Genomic DNA, 24,952 nt, shown 5'->3' on the forward strand with positions numbered 1-24,952 from the left:
TTGGTATCAAGTTGCAGATGTTTGCTTTTACTGTACTCAAATTTTTGAGTCAGGTTTTATAAAATTCTTCTATTGTATCCATGTTCTATATTCTATGTATGTATTTTATGTATGTCGTTCTATGTATTTTTTTATAGGCTTGACCTTTGTAAATAATGTAGAACTTATTCAGCATTCCAATTTAGAATATCAGAAATTCGTATTTCAAAGCTAGGCCTATGGCAAACTCATAAAATAGCCAAAAATGTTTGCTTGACAAATAACTTCTCTTCTGGAAAAGTGTGGATGGTTTTGGTTTATAAGTTCATCTTGTTCCAGCTTTGTCAATGTGTTTTATATTATCTTTAAATTTATTTTTAAAAACTTATCAAGATATTTGCTGATTTTCAAATAACCTCTAATAATTTCATCAATCCACTTGGGAGTTGTGTTAGCAACCAGGTTGGAAACCCCTTGTTTAGATTAATTAAATTAAACTGTGATAGATAGCAATGTGTAATGAATTCTCTATGGAAGATTAAAAAATCTCAATTGAAAAAAATAATAATAATAATCCTTGTATGCCAATGCAGAATTTTTAATGATTCATTTTTTTTATAATAATAACTGATCTACATACCAACAGTAGGTTTATTAAGTAAATTACAGAGGTAAACAACTGCTTCATTAAGTGAGTTTATTCAGTAGCAATACATGTAATAAGCAAACTTATTTTAATTTATTATTTAATTAGTTTAAGAATTTGTATGCCATTGGTATAACCCATTCACTGAAGGTGATCAAAGCATTTTGCATATTAAAATAATCAACTTACAAATCAGCAACATAGTCTTCATATTCAAAATAACCAATTTAAAATTTATTAAGATTTTTATTTTTTGCATTTGTTATCTTTAATTTTGGACATATCTCGTATAATTTCATTGCTTGAATGGGAAAATAATTTTCTGTAATTTTGCATGGCCTTTAGTTTATTACACAAAATCTAGTAGTTATGGCTGCATATATAGCTTTCCGTTAGTTTAAAATTCAGTCTAAAATTAATAAAATGTTTTCTAACAAATTTTTTTCTTGGTAACTATATAAAAATTACAATTATCTCTTGCTTAATGTGGGATTTGACTAACACATGAGATTAATTGCAGCAATCCCTTTATGCATGCGGCATGTATCAAAATACAGTAGCAGGATTGAGGGATTAATTAACTGCATTACTCAAGGGATACCTGTATTACAGTAAAACCTAAACAAAATGAAACCTGAAAAATACAGAAACCTACCTAAACAGAAAAAAAATTCTTTAAAATGGAATGATTTTTTTTAATGTTTAAAAAACTTGTTCAAAACAGAAAAAATTTGGTGTGATGCGATACCAATTTATACAGGTTTTATTGTATTAAATTGATTTTATGTAGTTGTCATATGACTGTTTTGATAAACTGAAAAACTGATAAAGTGAAATATCTTTGACAAAATTGTCATTTACATCATCTCTCAAATACACTATTACTTTCATTCAACGTACTAATGTTTCAAATTCATTTCCATACATATTAGATTTATTTTCATCTGAACTGGTTATTAAGCTTCTATATCAGCTTTTTGTTTGAGGACTTATCACAATTTTGGAGAAAGTTTTCACTTGGACACCAAGAGACTTCTTGGTCATCTACTTTGCTGTCCAAAATGCATATTTAATAATGATCCTCTTTGGTTTAAAGCAATGATTTTCAGGTTACAAGCTCTGAAATAACTGGTTGACCATCTTTCATTAATGACCACAACATTAACTTATTGTATTTGAATTTCATGGTTTGCTTCATACCCACTGGAATCTGGGCAAAACTATTCATACAAAAGACCTGATAAGGATTAAGTATTAACTATTGGCTCTTGCAAATGATATCATAATTCTGTTGAGTTTATAAAATTAAATGATTTTGGAAATGAAAAGTAGCCTAAATCCTTCCTGGAACTATCCTGAATACACGTTCGTATAAATTGATTCAGCCATTCTCAGGTAATGTCAGAACGAATGGACCAATCTGAATTTTATATAAATTATCATTGTTGACATGAAAACTCCATAAATACCAAAAATCAAATTTTACAGGAGCAACAAAAAGCAATTAATATTGCATACAACAATGTAAGATTCTTTCATGTGCAGGCTCATAAGTTGTAATCATATAATTACCTAGATTTACTATGCTTGCAATGGAGAGTGCTGTGTTTCATCCACAGTTGGATGTGTGCTTTCCCATTGACTTAATATAAAAAAAAAAACAGTTACAGTTAGCTGAAATGGAAATACATTGAAAAAAAACAGCCTATCTGATGGTCCATAAAAAAAAGACAAGTGTAAATAACAAAATGAGTTTATTACCAAAAGTCAGGTACAAAATGGTTACTTTTCAACATAATCACTGTGAAGATTGAGGCTTTTGTCATACCTGTGGACGAACTTTGCAATCCCCTCTTCATAGAATGTTGCTGCCAGTGACTTGAGATGGGCCTTAACATTGTTTTGAAGATCATCATTAGTTTCAAATCTCTGCCCTCCTAGTAACATTTTCACTTCAGGAAAGAGTTGGAAATTGCTCAGTGCTAAATTGGGGCTATACACTGGGTGTTTAAAAAGTTCCAAGCTGGGTGAAAGTCTTCACACCTTTCATGTGTGAAAGATTTTCACCTCTTTCCTGAACTGAAAACATGGCTAGGAGGACAGAGGTTTGCGACTAATGATGATCTTCAAAACAACGTTAAGGTCCATCTCAGTCACTGGCAGCAGCATTCTATGAAGAGAGGTTTGCAAAGCTTGTTCACAGATATGACAAATGCCTCAATTTTCACAGTGATTATGTTGAAAAGTAACCATGTTTGTAGCTAACTTTTGGTATTAAATTCATTTTGTTATTTACACTTGTCTTTGTTTTATGGACCATCAGAGGTTGAAAAAAAAAATTGCCCTCTTAGTCTACTAGGAAAAGAAGCCTAAACTATGTTTATAAGATATTCCAAAACAAAAATTTAGAACACTACTATCATTATGTTAAAACTAGTTTATTAGGAAAACAGAACATTGATTACCAGTCAAAATAGATCACAAACTGATGAGAGTTTTATTACAGTTAGCATATTTTCATTGTTTTACAACAACAAAAATAATTCACAAGTATTACTATATGGTTAGATACTTGAGACTATTTTGGTAAGGTATTTGAGATAATTTTGAAATAATTAGAACCATGAATATACACATCAGAATAACTTAATAATGATAAAAAAAGTCATAAATGAATTTTAGGCTGTAGTGTTAAGTCACGCGAGTGCATAGCCAACGAAATGACAAGAAATACGAATAAAACAAAACTTTAATTTTAATTATATAGATAAAAAAACAATTATTAACAAAATACTTTTCTCCTCGCGTGATGATATACAGGATTCTTTTGCGACTCCAACTCGGGACCTCGCACACGTGTAGACGAATGAGGAGTAGACGAAGAAAAAAAAACACATGGTTCACACAAAAGAAGCGCGTCTCACTGATAGTGAGTTACAATGGAATATTAACCGAAATTTTATAAACTAAGACTAAAACTAACTTACAAACTAGAGAGAAAAAAAGGAAGAGTTCGATAGATAAGAGAAGTATATGAAAAAAAGTATAGGGGGTACCCGGATAATGATGCGTCCTGGAAATCTTCGGGTCGGGGAATTATATTTACGACACTGGCTACTATCTTTCTTCTTTTCCAGTCGTATCTCTGTTCCGCTGAACGAGCCGCTCGGATTCTCTTCTACCGTCTGCTCTGTCCCAGCTCCACCTCAAGAATGACCGTTCTTGTTTCTTAAACCTGTTCTTGTGCCTCAGGGTCTTTTTACTCCTTTGTCCTTTCCCTTACTTCCTGGAAACGGACTACCCCACCCGCAAGGAAAGTGAAAATAGAAAGATCGAGAAATAAGGGAAATAAAGAATAAAGAATTTAGGGATTAATTTTATGCTTATGACTATCGCGTATATACAAAATTATGACGTACCGTCACAGTAGGACCACATTGTTATCAGTCAACTGTCAATCTCATTCTCAGCAGTAAACTAACTCTCAAACTAGCACATTATTTTGCTGAGAAAACATTAATTAAATGTTTTTGACATGTTTTACAGGTGTCTTCAGGTGCATCATACAATTATCAACCATGGACCTACATTGTCCTGTTTGCAAAGTTTGTCAAAGAGTGACATCCATCTCTCCTAAAATTTACAGAAAAATTATCAGGAAAATAAATAAATGGAATAGCAATGTAGGGCTAGATAAACCTGTAAAATAACAACACTATTGGATAATTGTATATAAATCTACCAGAATATTAAAAGGTAATGAATCTAGATAATGTTTCTTGCTTCAGATGAATCTTAAAATCGTAGCGTGGGTGTCAGCCACCCGGGGCGGAGGAAAATTCGCTGCCCCCTTATTTAGGTAACTCAATTTAAAAGACTAAAATATACAGTAATTCTAAAGAACTTTTCGGGAAGAACAATCATCATTATTGTGTATAGTATAGGTGTATTGTATTGTTATTATTTATCGTGAAATTTTGCCGCCGCCCCTGCCGCCCCCACTACGCTACGCCACTGGGTACAACACAAGACATTATAGTTTTAAACTTTAAATTTACAGAAAATTACGGTTGTTGGGCAGTAAAATGCAAAATTCCCACTATCTCATTCACTCCTGTGATGAAAACATGCCATAGTGACTGTGATGCAACTATGCACCAGCTATTGCAAACACCTGTCATTAGGCAGGACTTGGACTCTGGTAACTGCCAATGACCTACAAGTAGACTGGCAAAGTGGCATAGTTTCTTGAAATCTCCATCCTTGATAGCAATTACAATGGCAGGTTCTTGGTTTATAAGTGAGACATGCAACTTTTTGCCTATTTTTTACTTTTTTCATTCCAAAACTGCATGAATATTTACTAATTTAAATGGTTAAAAACATTTAAAAAAGCTGAGAACACATTAAAGAAATAAATTCTCCTCGTAGTAAAATCTTTCCACTAAAAACAAGAATCACAATTATGTTATCTTAAAATCTTGTCTATTAATTTAATCTGATTATTTTTTAGTTGAAAAATTTTAAAGAAAAAGATTGTATTTAAATTGTTTATAATTAGGAAAATGCTGCAACTAAGAAATAATATAAACAACACAATATATATTAAAGCAGAGTTAGTTAAGAAAGAATACAACTATGTATTAAAATAAACCTTAGTAGTGTATTGTTAAAAGAATAAAATAAGATATAAACTGGCAATAAACTGTACATTTATTTAATCAAAAATAGTAACTATTAGTAAAATAGTTTAATTGTAAGATGGAGTCAGTTGAATCTAAAACTCCTCATATACAGTATGTAGATTCAGAATCCTTAAATAAACTGATATTTGAAGTAAACTTGCTTTAGGTTTTTATAATTGATTTTACATTTTTTTTAAATAAAAATGAAAAATGCAGTCTTAAAATATAAAATCAAAATTTCTAGATGAATAAAATTTTTACATTGGACATGTATTATAAAATTCATACAAGACATGACCATAAATCTTTAAATTAAACATATTTAAAAAATCATGCTGAGATCTATAAAATAAAAATAAACACTATTAAACAACTGGATTCTTTTCAGTTAACAGGATACCAGAAGACTATCGTGAAAGACTATCATGTTTAACAATTTAGCCCACACAACTGCGCCAGCATCAAGTAGCCCATACAACTGCGCCAGCATCAAGTAGCCCACTTTACTGTTCATGGAGTAGTTGATGTTCCACCTAGGTGCTGAGGTGCGAGTGATAGTTAGCACCAAAGCATGTAGAATAGGCAGTATACTGATACATGTTAGACTGACCTTTGGAGGCAAATATCTTATGAAGGGTCGACAATTCTGGGGTGGTGTGAAATTCCTCATTCATAGCTTGAATCTTACTTGTTGCTGTACTTTACATATTGGCTGGCATCCTGTTAATTTAATTATACAAATCTGTATTTCAATGTAGGAAAATAATTTAATTTTCATTGGTCTTTAAATAAAATCTGTTTTGTAAGAAACCTTACAGCACTATATTTATACTGTGAAGAATATGTGATGCCATTTATTCTGAGCAGTCCTTGCCAAGCTTCCCTCAGAGTTTTTGACAGTACATGAAGACAAAAAATGAAGTTAGAGAAAATTGATAGTCTGTTGCAAAAGTTTCACTTTCTTTTGCAAATTTTTCTTTGTACAAGATGTTATTCTGCTGAAGAAAACTGCCACTTAAAACTGGTTAAATTAGTATTAAAAACATTAAACCTATAAATCAGCAAATTTTTTAAAATAAAAAGTGTAAATGTTTTTGCCCATGTTGAATAGGCAAAAACATTTGCACTTTTTATTAAAAAAAATTTGCTGATTTATAGATTTAGTGTTTTTAATAGTTATTTTGCTGTATCTTCCCGGGGCTGGGGTAGGAATAATTATGCTCCTTACAAACACTTTTGGTAGATGCCACTAAAGCACCATTCACATTATCAAGTCTCGTTTGCAGACATGGCATCGTTGATAAAGAGTCCATTCTACCAACTTTGTTATTTTCATTTAAATTATTTTTCCTTTTTCGAGGGGCTCTTGACAGTACGTGACAAATATTAAATCTGCACAGCCATTACCTGCAATACATTCAGCATAACAGTTAAGACCGTAGTGATATTTAAAGTTTAATGCTAAAGCACCATAGCGGAATCCATGATTTGCTGCTTCTGAGTTGAACAGTGAAAGCTTTTTTGATTATCTTGATATACTTTACCAAACTTGTCAAAAATTTCCCCAGTACCACCTATTACTTCCTTTATATCTTCATCAGAAAGCTTTTTAAATGAATCTTCAAGATTTGTAGACTGAGCTGTACTAATCTCTTTAAACTCATTATTAATCTGAGATTGAGAAAATGCTGCTGCTTTAATTTTTCTTTTACTTCATTTATCTGTTATCTATATAGTCTCAATAGCCCTGGATGCCATTCAGTACTCATACAAAAAGAATATTCATCTATATGTGTGTTATCTATGTCAGAAATATTTATTTTTTTGCTATTTCTTTAAGTTTATCATCGTTACAACAATATCCATTTCCTAAATCACTTGTAATCTGATCATTTGTAAAAACTCTAAGGGCTACTTGCTTTCTTGTAAAACTATCTTTTTCAAGAGAAAAACATAGTTTTACAACATTAACTTTATTTTTTACTCGCTCGCAACCCTCAACATCTTCCATAGTATGCTTAACATATACCTTATTGATACCAAGTTTTTCCACTAGTCCACTATCAGGTAAAGTTAGAACCGAGCCTAATATGCCATGCATAAAGAATTCTGGATCAGCAGTTGATCCAATCCTAGGAGTCTCATACAACAATAAACCAAACTTTTAGCAAATCCTACTGGTCTTCCTGGATCACTTGACTTGACTGGATTACCATTAACATTATTTGGATTAACTGGTTCAGTGAATAACAATTCTATTAATTCAGGGCTTTGCTGCCAAAATTCCCAAAAGCTTTTTGATAATCATAATCTTTGTGGCTCTCTATCACTTTATCGACCATTTCTCTCAAAAAATAATGGCAATCCTTTCCAGAAAGAAAATCCCACATACAACTTGCTGTTTCCGTAGACTTTGCCATGGTCAATCCAAAAAACATTTTAACACTTTATAAGGGTAGCTTTTAAATACTTCTGTTTGCTGCTCTTTGTCCATTTGTGAGTAAAAAAACATAAAACATCAGCATAGTGTTCTTTAGGAAAGTCAGTATGATTGTGAGCAGAGTCACAATGTCTATTTGCTACATATCCTGCATACTTTACCAAGGACTCTTCTCTTTCCCTAGAGGTTAATTTTTGCAAAAAATACTCAGTTACTGCTTTATTACCACTAACTGCTGCATATTCAAATGTGAACTGGTAAGGCGGTATTTCTTTTCCTTTAATTTTTTTAATCAGACCATTTAATTTAGCTGCTACTCCTTTTATATCATAAGTCCAAAACACTACTAGCCTATGCTCCTGTGAAAAACATGGATGCCCTTCATTACAAAAAGCTGCTTTCTTTCTTTGAGGCATTGAATCCCATAATTCTCTTACATCATCCTCTAAGCAATAAATACATGCCAATTTATAGCATATTGTAATATCTAAACTCTCATCCTTAACACTTCTGCTGTTTTCTTTTTATCTACTGTCCCTTGTGGTGTCCAAAAAAGCTCATTTGGTAGATCTATACCAAAATAGCAGTTTCATCATGATATTCCATCCATTTTAATATTTGTAAGCCTATTGGCTTAATAAAATCCAATATTTCCTTTTTTAAAGGTTCTGGTTGTGAAAGCTGTGGTACTTTTTCTATTACTTTGTCTTCTATCTCTTGCCATTTTTCTCTTCTTTCACTGCCAAGTAATGGAAAATAGAACTTTGCCATTAAAGCCCTAGCATCATCATGATTCTATAACATGGTAGCTGTCCTAACTAAAGCTATATGCTCAAGCAGTGGCATTAAAGTGTAATTCATTATTTACCCCCTACTGAAATACTTAGTATACCCTATCTAGTAAAAAAATAAAGAAAAACATATATTTTATTCTATTGTAGTATTCTGAATCACACACACTCAAACAAGGATAAGTTTTCCATGTAGATTTACTTGCATCAACTTTTATTCAAATTCTAAGGGGCATTATAGATGTTTTCTAAATAAAGCTATAGAAAGAATACCTGATCACAAATAACACTATAAAACACTTTTAAAATGTGTTTCTATTGCCCTAAAGCATATCTATAAACTTATAAATGAGCTTAACTCATGTGCACTTGGTTAATTTGGCTGTAGTTTCTCAATTTTGCTAGCAGACAATTGAAATTGCAGAAGCAATGCTTGCAAATGGCATGGATGCCACTACTATTGCTAGATTAACCGGATTGCCTTTTCCAAGTGTGGCGAAAATCAAAGATGCTCAGCACTGCATGTCGTTCAAGATACCTTCTTTCATTTATATATTTAAAGTCAATCTCGTGAAAATGAATGGAACAAATGTAGCTTCTAGCTGTGGGCATCCATGCTTCTCTTCTCATTGAAATTATCCACTTCTTTGTCAACTCTACATTGCTGAATGGAAACCTACAAATATTTGATGACTTAAAACTGTTTCATATAGTTATCAGTGTTTAAATCATTTGTAAGTATTGTTCAGCAATTTTTTCATTAAAATTACTTGTGGAAACTAATTCCAGACCCTTTTTTCAAACGATTGGTACAATTAATAGCAGTGGCGTAGCGAGGGGGTGCAAGGGGGTGTATCATGCACCGGGCGCCACTCGCAGACGGGTGCCCAAATGGTCTCCAAGACAAACTATATGTGTTTCTGGAGGGAGGGGGCGCCAATAAAGTGTCGTGCACCAGGCGCCAGTTAGGCTCACTACGCCACTGGTTAATAGCGCAACAACTTTGATGGCATAATTTTATGTGCAAGTGACAATAAATGACAATAAGAATTGCTAAAAAAATCTGTCAAAAATTATAATTTCTACTAGTTTAATGTCCAGTGAAACTCACCTATAAAATATCAGAATAATTTCTAAGGTAAATGCTTACAAAACAGGGGACTCATGTAATATATATTGATGATTTAAATAAACATTAAAGGTAATTGTGTAGGTGCCGAGGTGGCAACATGGGTTGAGAGAGGGTGTGGCAAAAATGGACAGTGATGATGTAGCTCCAGGGAACCAGCTGGATGTAGAAGTGTTTGTAGATCAACTCTGCTAACAACAATGCACTTCCTGCCTGTCATAGCAATGGCGACCACTGGATTCAAATGGTGGCACTATAATCATTACTTTTGCCAGATATACGAGCAAAAAGTCGCCAAATTGGCGTGAAATCGCCCAATTGCAAATTCCCATAAAAATTTTTATGACAACAAAATATTCCCAGTAATAAATTTTCGTGAAGATTAAATATTTTTCTTTAAGCAAAATGTATTTAGAAATGGTAAAGGCTGGTACTTTAATTTGTTATATTATTGATAGTAATGTTTTAAAAATGATAGTACCAACTGTAAAGGAAGAACTGCAGAAAAAGAAACTTCCATTAACAACCGTCTTTCTAATTGATAGTGCTCCCTTTCATCCCTCTGACTTGTCTCTGCAATCAGGTGATATGCTAATTCCCACCAAATGTGACAGCTCTAATTCAACCTATGGATTATGAAATTTTGGAGTCATTTAAGTATCGCTATCGACATGCTATTCTTACCTCCCTATTGGACGAATGTTAAAATGATTCTACCGAAGCTATGCTGAAAGCATGGAGAGCGATCAACACGCATGTTGTTTTCGACACAGCAGAAGCATGAGGCATTGTGGAGTGTACTACAGTAGTGAAGTGTTGGAAAACAGCATGGCCTTCGATTGACACCGAGTTGGAGTGTGCATCGAGTGATAGTGAGTGTTAATTCAGAATCATTTCCCAGATGCTGTGTTTGTTTGTTGATATGTTCCACAAGCTTCCAGGAGGAGTAATAGTTCACGAAGAGGGCATTACTAATTGGTTGAATGAGTTTGAATGAGGAATATTGTGGAATAGACCAGTAGATGAAATCATCAAAAGTGTGCAGGATGAAAGTGACAAGGAAGAGGACACCATAGAGGCAGAGAGATTGAAGATTTCTCACACTGCTGGCACCGAAGCTGCCGACATTTTCCTGCAGTACATAATGTGACAACCAGACACATGCAGTACTAATGTAATGCTCGTAAAGCGATTGCTTGGCAAAGCTTTCCGACGACGAGCATCTTCATTAAAGCAAATGAAAATTTGTGAGATTTTTCAAAGTGACTACACCGAGTAGATGCAACATTTCAATTGTGCTGTATTACATTTTAAATTTCTTTTACTATAAACAAATACTTGCCTCTTATTTGTTTTTTAAAAGAATTGAGAAAATCATCATAATATTTATAACATATTTGAAAAAGTAGCTTATTTCTTTATAAAAATTTGATTAAAAATGTAGTTATGTTCTTTTGCATCAACGCTTCACGTATTTTTCCAGCCATTGTAATTCATAAGTAGAAATTAACACAGCAGATTTCTCAATAAAACTGTAATAGGATAACAGTATACACATAGAGTGAACCATGGTGAAGTGCTTATATCACGTAATGTCACCATAAGGCGCTGTAAATATGCAGCTCAGAAATTTCAGTAGTATCGCGTAATTTTATTGAAGGTATTTGCTTTCATTCAAATTGAAATTTCCACCAATAGCACGGATATTCACTTTTTCAAATTAGCCAAAGAGAATCGATCATATACACGTGTCCAAAACTTAAAGATAGACATTTCTACCGTACACGAACAGAGAACTGTAGTGCTCGACGTATAAAACGGCGTAATCGCAATGCCTTCCTTTTCGTCCCGAGTGCCCTTTTCCTAATCCCGAAGGGGCCAAGGTGGCCCCAAACAAAAAATTTGCAACTTCTAGCCTATTCTGCAAATATAAAAGAAACTAATTAACGATATATGTCCATTGATCCATGCAACTTTATCATATGCTGACAAAAATTCTATTCCTTGTTTTCAAGGCCAAGTTACAATCTTGAAGCGCTGATCCGACATTGAATCATAGAGTTTGAAGATCCTTGCAAAATGTACAATGCCCTTTTTTTTATAGCTTGTATCTCCCTCTTTCATAGTCTGCGAGCGCCGCTGGCAGTTTGATACAAGTGAAAAATAAACGGAAAGTGCTTATCAGGCAGAGAGACCTGTCAGTATGAACAGTATGTGAGTGCTGCATTACAGTTCGAGTCTACCTGGAACTGTAACGCAGCACTCACAACGTAGCAGGCTCAGTGACGTCACAGACTTTCTCTAGTTATCACCGTTAGTAATTGTGTCCGTCCGTAAGTTTTAGACACGTGTGTACAAGTAATGTTACTTCTCGTCATTCAAATTGAAAATGGCCGTTCCGACGAAACGAGGACGAAAATCGAAATAGATACTTTTTGTTGTTTCAAATAATAAACTATCCTCGAAGTTAAAGGACCGATATTTGTTTATTATTATTAATTAATAATAATTTTATATTTCTATGTCCTTTTAATGTCAGCATTAAAGAACCATATTCTGAATAATTATTAAGATCCTTGTCTATTAACTGTTCACATCAATGATCCTCGTAATTCCGAAAAAATGAATTTAAGATCTTTTAAGACCTCTCAATCACTTTTAATTCAATTCAATAAACTTTTAAACAAAATTATTATAAGAACTTCTCAAAAAAAGTTGAATGAAGTAAGTGAATCATCTTAATTTACAGGAATGAAGGTGTATTTCCTACGGTAAGATGTACGGTTAAACCATACGAATTGTCGATAGGGCCTGATATATCTTGATTAAACCTCCTACAAAGCTTTGTCAGATCCGGACTCGAACCCGGATCCCAGACCAGCACGTTCACGCAGGAAACGTCTCGGCCTTAAATGAACGACCGTTTTCAGTCAACTTTCTATTTTACTTCAGATAATTAAATAAAAACTAAATAGATCGAAAAATGAAGTTAGAATAAAGATTTAATCACTCAAAATTTTTATCCATAATGAATATCAATCTGTTAGATCTAAACGTAATAATCTTTTTGATTTCGAAATTTGTAGAGAAATTCTTCATATTTGTGAAGATCCTCACTATTAACGGAAGGTCGTGTTTTCTTCATTGCTTCTCGGAAGTGACGCATTTCAATCTCGGCGACGAAATCCTCGTCCGCTTCTGAATTTTCAATATCCTCTTTTATAGCTAATTTACAAGCATTTTTGCAAACCTGACTTAAATCTGCGCCACTTAATCCATCCGTGTTTCTAGCGACCGAGTCCAAATCGACATCGCTCGCTAGCGGACATCCTCTCAGAGCAGCCGTCAAAATGCTCTTCCTGGCCGATCGATCGGGTAATGGAACATAAATTACTTCGTCTAAACGTCCGGGTCTCAGAATGGCAGAATCGATGGCATCCGGTCGATTAGTGGCGCCCATGAAAAATATGTTCTTATTCACATTTATTCCGTCCATTTCTGTCAATATTTGCGTAAGAATACGATCGGACGTTGCGTTGTCTCCGCCGTAATTAATGCGTTTTCTAGCTATGGAGTCGATTTCGTCGAAAAAGAGCACGCAGGGTTCGGCTCTTCTAGCTTTGTCGAACACCTCTCTGACGTTGGCTTCTGTTTCGCCGAACCATTTGCTCAGAAGCTCCGGGCCGTTTATGCAGATGAAATTTGCTCCGCAACTGGAAACCATCGCTTTGGCCAAAAGGGTCTTTCCGCATCCCGGTGGTCCAAACAGCAGAAATCCTCGAGCGGGTGACAATCCGTATCTCAGAAATTTATCGGCGAATTTTACCGGATATTCGATTAATTCTTGCAATTCTTTCTTAACGTCTTCTAAACCTCCAATATCTTCCCAAGACACGTTAGGATTTTCGACTACGCATCCTCGCAGCACATTTGGACAAATATTTTTTAAAACAGATCTAAAATCATTCATTGTCACGAACAGAGAATTTATAACTTCGTCCGTTAGTCCACCCTCAATGTCATCGAGACATATCTTTTCTCTTATCTGATGGAATACGGCTTCTCTGCAGAGAGAGTGAATATCGGCGCCAACGAATCCGTGCGTTTCTCTCGCAAGCTCTTCTATGTTGACATCTTCGGCCAACTTCATTCTTCTCGTTGCGATACGAAGAATTTCTAATCTCTCATTTACCTGCGGAATTCCAAAGTATATTTCGCGATCGAATCTTCCGCTTCGACGTAGAGCGGGATCGATACTATTCGGGCAATTTGTGGCGGCAATTACAGCCACTCCGTTCATTTCCATCACACCGTCCAATAATGTGAGAAATTGGGAAACGATTCGCTTTTCTACTTGTCCCTCCACTTTGTTTCTGTTTGGTGCAATGGCATCTATCTCGTCAATGAATATTATTGCCGGAGCGTGATTTTCGGCATAAGCAAATATCAATCGAAGATTTTTCTCCGATTCCCCGTAGAATTTGCTTCGTGATTTCGGCACCGTTTATTAACAAAAAGTGTGCTTCCGATTCATTAGCTATTGCTTTGGCCATCAAAGTTTTTCCGGTTCCGGGTGGTCCGTACATCAAAACACCTCGCGGCGGTTTAATTCCCATGTTGTTAAATATACTTGGATATTTCAGAGATAATTCGACTACTTCCCTAATTTGTAATAGTTGGGAACCGTAGCCACCGATATCGTCGTATCCAATAGCATTCGTTTCTTTTTCTATTTCTGCTCTTAAGATCGCATTTCCTTCATAATATACGATTGTTTCCGGCGCGACGATACAAAAGGGATCGGGATCGACCGCAATTGTTTTAAACTCGACATTTCCTCGAGGGCCTTTAATAAGAAACAAGTCTCCTTTGTATACTGGTCTATATGCCCCCTGAAAGTATGGTTTGAGATAATCGTCGAAAAGTTGACAATTTTCTGCCGGAATTGTATCTTCGATTGGCAGAACATGAATTCTTTTTCCGTAATCGATGTTATTTACGGTATAAATTGTGACGATATCTCCCTCTTTGACTCGTAAATTTATTCTTACGTATTCATTCATTCTGATGTTATGCATTGGACAGGTTGAATCTGCCAAGACTATGCAAACCGTTTTTCTGCCATTCCTTCCTTTTAAACGCACGTGTTGGGAAATGCCGAGTGTCTGCATTTTTGTTGGGGACAATCTTACTATAGAATTGTCATCTTCTGTATGTTCCACAATTAATTTGTTGAGTTTCCCATCGATATCAGACTGAGAAAATGCCATTTTGGAAGCTTGTATTATTAAAAATAGGTTTTGCAAAACTTAATTTTGTTAATTTAACAATAGTGTGGATTAACAATAATGTAGTTTAATTACGTCAACAAAGCCAGAAACAATAAACCGAAAAATTTCAAATTTCATTGAAAAGATATTTCATTTGTCATTAAATTTGTTTAAAGTTCAACTAGAAATTATTATTATTATTGTATATATAATAATATTTAAATGATATATTTATTGAACAAATCTAGTTTTTCATTTTTGGCAAAACGTGCCAAAGATGCTTAACTACATTTTCATAGAAACGTTTAATGCACACATACACAAACATAATTCTACTCTAAAATTCTAATTTAAATACATAAAACTATGAAATTGTAGAAAGCCAATTGAAAGATCTGATATACTAAGATGGCCAATCTTTAAACCAAATGTTATTCATTAGCAGAATCTGCTTATTGTAATCAATTTGAGACTCGTTCATACTAATCATGATAATCCAAAAGTAACATTAAAACGGGATAAATAGGATTACAATTAATGGGTATACCAGAATATGTCCTTTTAGTGCTGACATTAAAAGGACATAAAAATATAACTTGAAGATTTATTTACTATAATTATTACTAATCAGTAGTAATTCGTCCATCGTATAATTGTAAGAAATTCCAGCAATTTAAATTACTATATTGAGATCAAGTAACAATTTGGGGTGATTTGCATAAAACATTTACCGATGGGTAAATGTCAGTTATAATTTGGAATGTAAGAATATTCTTATGGATCACGTGTCGTTGTCTGATAGGGAAGAATGTCAGTAAATTCGCAGATAACTACAGAGTGATGGCAGAAATTGCAAACAGTATATGAAGGAATGCGCGAAGATAAAAGTATTTGGTTCATCCTTTACATAAGTTATATAGTTGCCCTGTTTATTGGCTGTAATTTGGAAGAACTGTATACCCATAAATTCCCTCTGTCGTCCATCTGTTGTCTGTCCTTCCTTAATGCCGAGAACGGGTTTAGAACGGGATTGATGAATGACGAAACCAGATATGGAAAGCTTAGGGGCAGGAGGCCCCGATTTTATATGAACTTCCGTTGCAAACCGTACTCTGCGTTATTTCAATTGGATAATTTTCTCCCGAGTTAGATAGATGATCGGCATGACTCTATTGCTAACAAGGAAAGTATGTTGGGCAAGACACCACAGTACTAATTTGAGGTGGAGAGCATATATTTTAAATTAAACAAATTAAAAATATGATTAAAAATTGCAGCCCGGCATTGTGACATCGTCACAATAACTAATTGCTCGTTTAATTTAAAATACGAGATACTGTATATAGGCTCTCCACCTCAAATTAGTAATGGCTTACCCCTGTACATCACGCTTTTCCTTTAACATTAGAGTCGTGATGGTTATCTGTGTAACACGTTTCGGGGGAAAAGTTTTGAATTGAAATAATGTGACTTCCGGTTTTCATTGGAAGTTCGTACATAGTTATCGGGGCCTTCAGCCCATAAGGTTTCCATATCTGGTTTCGTCATCTGCTCTTCAATTTCATTTATCTAACACCGTTCTCGAGATTAAGGAAAGACGAACGGACGACAATGGAAATTTATGTCTACAATTTTTTCAAATTGCAGTTTTAAGTTTGTGAAAAGTAGCAGGAGTTTCTGTAGCGCTAATTTCTTCAATCTGTAATTTATTGCAGTTACTTTGCAGCTACCATACATTTACTTACTAAGAAATGTTAAGTGTATTGAACTTATCTATTTACATCCATCCCAGTCTGAGACATATGTTTACAGAGTTTTATAATAATTTGAAAATTCTACTTCGGTGCCTAATTATTTCTATTCATCTTTCTTCTTTATTTTAATTTTTTTTAACTCTTTCCGCCCTGTGGGCACTAAGAGGGCCTCTCTTTTAGTAGGCCCATTATGGGTTCGGCCAGGCCCACAAAGGGGCGACCGGGTGCTGAGGGACGGGGCCCGACATATCCGAACGGACCACCCCCCGAAAAATTCCTGGGGATTTCTCGACCCGTTCGGATTCTTTTAATTGTCGAATTTAACTTTTAAAAAAAATTCATACTTTCAGTGCAACTCAATGCGCATTTATAGATCTTTAATCGATGATACAAACAAAGGAATAAAAAAAAACCTTGATTATATCTACTTAAACAAAACTGATAAATATACAAACAATTTACAATAATTTTCAATTATTTATAAATAAATTTCGATGGCAATGTATAGAAATATTTAAGCTTTTCATTAAATGTTCCATCTTAAAAAGTTAAAATAGTAACTTTAATTAATGCGGGCCTCAGAATAGTTGCCCTATTACAGCCAATAAACAGGGCAACCATTCTGAGACCCGCATTAATTAGTTAAGTTATAAAATTATCAAATAATCCAAACGTTTTTGTGAAGAAAAATATGTTTAAAAACTGAAACAGCTATCGATTGTCCATCGAAAGAACAAATCAAGACCTATGATCTAAATAACTTGTTTAATTAGCCATTGTTTTTACAGCTCGTGATCGGATACTGTCCGACTGTGTAGTGAATTGTTTCCCAACGGGGAAAACTTGCCCCTCGTGAAAGAAACAATTTTTGATAGGAAACTTCGATTGTAAACTAAGATTACTTAAGTCAATTAATGCAGGGTAATTCGCTTGTTCGCTCTCTCCTGTTTGTTTTTATCAGTAGGCTGTTTCAAAATTGTTCTTATTTCAGACTATCCGTTAAAACAATTTTTTTTAAAATTGCTGATATACTTCATACATTAATATTGAAAAAGTATAATAAGAGAAACGTAAATTAATGTTCTTAATGTGAAATATCTATTAGGCTAACAGCTTAAGCGGGATTTAATAGACATAACTTAACAATAATTGCAAATTATAATTATTCTGTAAATAAAGACTAAATGCGAATTAAGAATTTGAAATATAGGATACACAGGATCAATGTAGCTTATTGGTTAATATTCGACGAGATCTGACATATCCGTGATAGACCACTCATGAATAATTACAAGTAGGCCTATAGTATGAAAACTAGCGTAAAGTGTGCACTAACCCACACAAACGACAAAGCCTTCCTTTGTCGTTTGTATGGGATAATCCGCATTAAGTGGTAAATGGTTCAAAACTTTCATTCGAAAATATTTGGTGGACGGTGATGGAACTACAATGACGCATACTGGTTCTGCCGAATCAGGACCAAAACCAATAGGAACCCGAATGTGTCAAGCAAAGTCTAGACCCGAGATCAAAACAATTGTTTTGATCTCGGGTCTGGTGATTCTTTTCTTCAGTCAAGGGCTAAAAACTTTTTGTTAATGGAAATTCCGTCTTTTTGGAGAGGCTAGACGTGTAGTAGAGAAGGGGGCCCGCATCAAGGCCCGAAGTGAAGTTATTCTGCCTCTGTTAGTGGGTTTCGCCAATATCATACTCTCAGACTTCGTTACCGAGTAATTTCATAATTTGTAATAAAGATTGAACAAAGTAAATATTCCAATTTTGTCAATAAAAATTAGTATAAATTCGTTATTAAATCTTTGTAAGTAATTTACAATTTTACTTTAAATTTTTTTAAAGTAAAATTGTGACAAGGACCGAATATTTAGAATGAAATTTAAATAGCCGCTTGCGTTTGTCAGTACATATTTTAGTTTTATTAATACAAAGTGAATATTTACTACTACATATAGCTTAATTTAAAAACATATTGTTTCCATTAATTTAGGAACCTGTTTAAATAAACTTTAACCTACGTTATGTCTGGCAAAGATGTTGCTCGCGATCTACCCATAAACTGGGACGCCATTTTTAGTCAATGGCAGATAATATGACCAGTTAAAATGTGGAAACCTGTAAATTTCGTGAGAATGTTTTTAACCCATTGTAAACTGACCGGGACTGTGTTACGCAATAGGCAAATTCTTTCGATAATTTGAACACGTACATTACCTTATCGTTATTGTTGAAACGGATAATTTTCTTCCAAGTTTGATTTGATTAAAAAACGCGGTTAGATTTTACCTTAGGAAGCCAAAATGGCGGCTCGTTTCTAATTCCAGCAAACAGAAGAAGGGAAACAGTGGGGACGCACGTTCTAACCTAACCTAACCTATTCCAATAATTTGGTTGGTAATAATTATGGTAATTTATTAGAATAGGTTAGGTTAGGTTAGGTTAGAACGTGCGTCCCTTCTTCTGTTTGCTGGAATTAGAGATGAGCTGCCATTTTGGCTACCTAAGGTAAATCTAACCAAAAACGCCATCACGTTATAAATACATTAATTATAGAATACAACTACCTGGAAATAAAACACAACAAAAGTCGATTTCTCCGCCTCCAGACATCTAAAGTAATATCTCGTTGGAAAGGTGATTGTTTTCTCAGTGCCGTAACTAGGCAGGTGCAACAGTTGCATCCGCACAGGGCCCAGTTGGAAGGGGGGCCCAAAATGCATGTATCTTGTTTTATTATTTTCCAAAATCTAATTAATTAAGGGGCCTAATTGCAAATTCTTGCGCAGGGCACAGGAATGGCTAGTTACGGCACTGTGTTTTCTTACGTAGTGTGCAAAATTTCAAGATTTTCTATGAAGCGATTGCCAAAATATAAGTGATGAAAAGTGCAAAAATCGCCAAAAAAAGCTGAATTTTCTTCTTTTTCTTCAGCCGGCAGTGCAGACGCTCGTAGAGGAAAATTACTGGGTCTAGAAGGCTCAAATTTTAAACTTAAGCCTTTCTCGTTATCAGAGGTGAGGGCGAAACTTCCGGGTCGATAAGTCAAAGTTCACGGGGGTTTCCCATAGAGCTATTTCAGTTTTACGGCTTAATTTTATGCTTATAAGGATAAAATTGCATGGAAACAAATGAATTTCATTCAAAATGTTATCCAGAATGATAAAAGCTCAAATTTATGCGAATTACAGCTTTTTACAGCGATTTTTCTAAACGGCTAAACGAAAGCGTCGGCAGTGACAATGGCGAAGCGTGGGTTCGAAAACTACGAGAAGCACCTAACCGGAAAAGGACATTTTTTTGTAACTCTTTCGGCCCTCAGATGACCTTTTTAAGACAATCCCGTTATGGGTTCGGCCAGGCCCACAATGGGTGCGTTCGTTAATAGCGGTCGTTCTGCGTCTCCGCTACTACAAGAGTGCGCTGCCGTTTGTAGGCATTTAGGAACGACGGTGAAAGAAAGAAAGATGGCGGCGCCCGCACTATCGATAGTATTGTGATGGAGAAATCTATAATTCTAAACTATGAGCTTAAAAGTAAAATTTAACCATAAAATGGATTATTTGTTGAAAGAACATTCAAAATAGCCACGAAAAAAATCAGAATGCCGGCTAAAATTTGAAAAAAACATCACCGCGTGCACTAACTTGCGCTTTTAGAACTTCTAAATTTTCATTCATAAAACCACATAATGGACCCCGAAACGAAACTGTTTGAGCCATGGAGGACGCCATGTTGCTTTCCACCGTAAACTACTGCTACAAGCGGCCGTTTTTGCCGTTCGACGGCGAGCACTCCGACCGGAATTTAGGAACGCATTCCGCAGGAATTTTTAAACGGATGTCGCTGGCGCGGAGTTACGCGGAGGAATAAAAGAACGCACCCAATGAGACGGCCGGGTGGTAATCCGTTCTTAATTGTCACAAGTTTTTACATTGAGCAATTTTTTTTTTACATCTGATTTCGTTTGGATTTTAAATTTCTACCTCCAATTCTAATTGTTAGTAGAAATGCCGGGTATATATATTTGCAAAATTCGAAGATTAAACGCAATATTTAAATTCATATTTGAAAAAGTCTGCATTCTGTTCGGCACACAGTATCACTTTTATTCATTATTATAAAACACAACTCTCCGCTTTATGAATATTATGAGGACTTATGACCATTACGATGATGATATAGGACGGGGTCCGAACATACCAGGTCACTCGTACATTTCCGAGGATAAAACTCGAACCCGAATCCAGATACGAGAGTGACAAGTACGCACGTATTAGCAATATTTCATATTGTTTTATCATTATATGCGCACGAAATCTTGATATTTTAGAGTTTATGGCTTATCAAGTTTTATAATTTTCATATTTAAATTATTTTCGGATGAAATATCGAACTTCATATATTAGTTCATTTTGATCCGCAAATCTATAATTAATGAAGAGAAATGAACTTGTATTGGTATTTTAAATATGATTAGACTTGCTAATGAAAACAGTAATGTAGGTCATACACGTGGCTAATTTGATTTTTCTGCAAGTTTTATCGTGATATTGAAAGATTTTTATGTAAACAATAGATTATGTAAGTGAAATATATTAATTTAAATTATATTTTTCAAAGTATAATATGAAACAACACTATATCATTAAAAATGTCAAATGTATTATATATATTTATAAATTTATCAAATGAATGTATTCACTCAATTTAGATTGATTAAAACCAATTTCATTCTGTAATGTTTTTGATTCTCCTGCAGAAGTTGTAGCCACTTGTAGGAATCAGTTATACCAATGTTTCATTAAAAGCATTAAAACTTTTTAAAAAATTTTCTTACCATAAAAATTGCCTAATGGCAACAATTAACAATTTTATAGTATTTTCTGTAGTGAAACCTATTATATATGAAGTTAAATTAAAGTAAATCATTAGTTACATTAAAAAACTAAACTAGATTTAAATTTTAATGTAATCTTAACAAATTTATCCTTTAATTTCTAGATTTTTTTTATCAATCAGAATATGCTAATAAATATAACAAACAGAATAAGTTTAAAACAAAGATTACAGAACTTGAATTTGTTAATTTACTTGAAAGAGTAGCAAATTTTAAAATTTATATTCAATATGTGAATACTCACTAATGAATATTCATACATTTAATAAATTAAATAGAATTAACAATTAATTTGTTTTTAAAATTATACTAGAGATTAATATAATTTTATTTTATATCTAAGATTTTGCTATATTTGTATCATCTAGCTACTTTCATTAGATTAAAAGTAACTATCTGAACTTGTTATAATTATTAAAAAATCTATTTAGACATTTCATTTAATTAAGTGAAAGTTACGGCGAATTTACTTTCGTCGCAAAGTTAAGTACGTAATGAATAGGAATGTTTTGGATAGGAAACGCAAACTAAACGACACTTTTATTCCTGCGTACGCAATTTGATTCCGTAATTAGTATAATTTATAGAAACACAATAGTTAAAAAAGAATTCTTTATTAATTTATTCATCTAAAAACAGTAGGTATATTTTAAGCTTTCGAAGAAATGTGATGCTAATCTTATGTAATACTAACATTCCAAATTAATCATTTAAAATGAATTAATAATCTACATTCATTAATTTCAGCTGTTGGTATTTCATGCCAATGACATTGGATATGATAAATTTAAATACTATAACAACTTTTGTTCAATGCAGAATAAAAACGACACTATGTATATTTATATATTTATCAAATATAGTAATTTAAAACTTTGTAAACAAAAATGAAAGTTTCTATTAATAATAATTTTTATTTTTCTAAAATTTTCAGCTGATCTGATATTAAGATTTGTAATAAAATATGATAATTAATCTATTGTTTGTATTTAAAAAATAATAGTCTAATATAATACAAACATGCTTAATTACTTTATGTTATTCTGTACAGTTTATATTTGTTTATACATCATTAAATCATCCAATCTTTAGTTTTTAATTATAGTAATCATTCCTTTGATATAAAAATAACTCTTAAAAATTTAGTAACAAAAAATATCCTATAATGTTAAATGTGTTCATTAAAATACTACATTATAGTATTAAAATGATGATTTATAGGATTTAAATATCTATTTTAAAATTGAAGATAAGATAAATCTTATTGTTAAATAAATTTTAACTTTGATCTAATTATGAAATGTTTTCAATATTATATAACAACATTCAATAGTTAGTGCATTTTGTTTAGCTTTATTTGTATTTATTAGTATAAAAACATTTACTATTAAAATTTAATGGTTCAAATTCATTCAAGTAATCCGAGTTTGTAATATCTGTGATTAAATGGAAGAATTTCCATTAAAAATATGTTTAATGAGTTTCTATTTGACAATAAATAACAGGTATACATTAACTATTTTGATATATTGATATTTATATAAAAGAAAACAGTTAAATTTTAGCCTTTCAAATACTTTTCTATTTACTGTACTATAACTCATACTTTAGTAATGTTTCAGATACAATCATTTCTGTAGAATATCTTTAAATTTCTTTCATACTTTTATTTTTACATATATAAACATAATAAACCCCTTTTAACTTGATTGCCGAGGCAGGAAAGGCAGCAGCCTTTCATTCTAGGAGACTTAGTTTTGTGTCCAGATCAGCTCAGATATTTTCACGAGTAGGTAGACTGGATATATGGCTCTCTGTCATACAATACCCGACTGCCACCTTCGTGCGAATCCACACGAACACGATTAAAACGTCTTAGTATCTATAGGGCGAAAGACTAATTATATTTTCATAGTAAGCTAAATTTGAGAATTATTCATAAAGTTTGAAAGAAATTGAAACAAAATCCAAAAAGTGATTGTATCTGACATTCATACAGAATCTAAAACATTACCAAATTGCGAATTATAATTAATTGATAAATTTTAAAAGTATTGTTCGATCGAAAATTAAACTCTTTTTTCGTTCCGACGTACCATTATTATATTAAAATAATTAAATGAAAACTTTAAAATATCTTACGGATATTAGACCGTATAAATTCGTTCAAAGATATCGATAGCAGTTAATTTTTAATAATTGAAAAATATGCTAAAATAATTATTATTAAGTAGTTGAGAAAATTTAATTTTTTTTTTATGAAGTACTTTTTGAAAAATTTCATTAATTTGCTAAAATGTTGTAAAAACCGATCGAAATTGTAGATAACAAAATAATATCCTTGACATATATTTAATAAAAATTTAAAATAAATTTCTTAATTTATCTACCAAAAAAATAATGAAAAATCCATTCACTTTTTGAGTTAATACTGTATAATTCATTTTTTCAAATTAGTATCAAAGTTAATTAATACTAAATATATTTTTTTTTTGAGAGATAATCTCATTATTTAAAAAATTACGCTACATAATAATCATTTATCTTATATACAAAAAACTTACTTTATAGCCAGATGTAATTTGTATTGCTAGCATGATTATTTCCTTTCTATTGTTATCACAGCATGCAGTTTAATATACATTTATATTTGTATTCTTGTAATTACTGACAATACTCTAAGTTACATCAGTTTTATAGTCTATACAATTATATCTAAATCTTTTCCTATTAGTAATTGTCTAATTCATTAAGTTTTACAACTTTTTTATAAATGAACTTATCAAATCAATTGTGAATACTTATACATTGTTTAAGTTTTAAGAATTAAAAGATGTTTTCTAATTTTATAAAATTATATCGAGCAATACAAATAACTCGCAAACTTTTTAAATAACAATTCTTTATACTTAAAACAAAAACAATTGCTGTTTTAGAATATGGATGATTTGCTCTATAATACCAAAACTTGGAAGAAAAATGTGAGTTTACTTAAAGTTTTGTATTTCAAAAATTTTTTTCATTTGTAGAATCAAATTATATGACATTTACTATTTAATTAAATTAACACAGATTTAATAACAACAAAAGTTTTTAATAACAATTAGAAAAAAAAAAAAAAAACTGCAGTTTCAAGAAAGCAGATTTACAATTCATGGCAAAAAGGCCAATATCACTTAATACTTTCTGGTACATTAGTCTAACATTTTCACATCTTTCAACCAATATTAAGAAATAACACAATTGGATTACAAACAATACTGAAAATGAAGGGGGGGAAATGCTAAGGAGACTTTTGTTCTAGTCTGAGTTGATGTGGAGAGTCTAACAGGAAATTCTTCTTAAA

The 24,952-nt window shown here is 32.7% G+C and overlaps 1 pseudogene; it reads right to left on the reverse strand.

Moving 5' to 3' along the window:
• Positions 1-12,689: 12,689 nt before the first annotated feature.
• On the reverse strand, positions 12,690-15,045 carry LOC136986689 (transitional endoplasmic reticulum ATPase pseudogene; annotated as a pseudogene).
• Between the last annotated feature and the right edge of the window lie 9,907 nt (positions 15,046-24,952).

The sequence above is a fragment of the Centruroides vittatus genome, unplaced genomic scaffold (genome assembly GCF_030686945.1).
Source record: "Centruroides vittatus isolate TY-2023 unplaced genomic scaffold, ASM3068694v2 contig_1215, whole genome shotgun sequence".
NCBI classification, from domain to species: Eukaryota; Metazoa; Arthropoda; class Arachnida; order Scorpiones; family Buthidae; genus Centruroides; species Centruroides vittatus.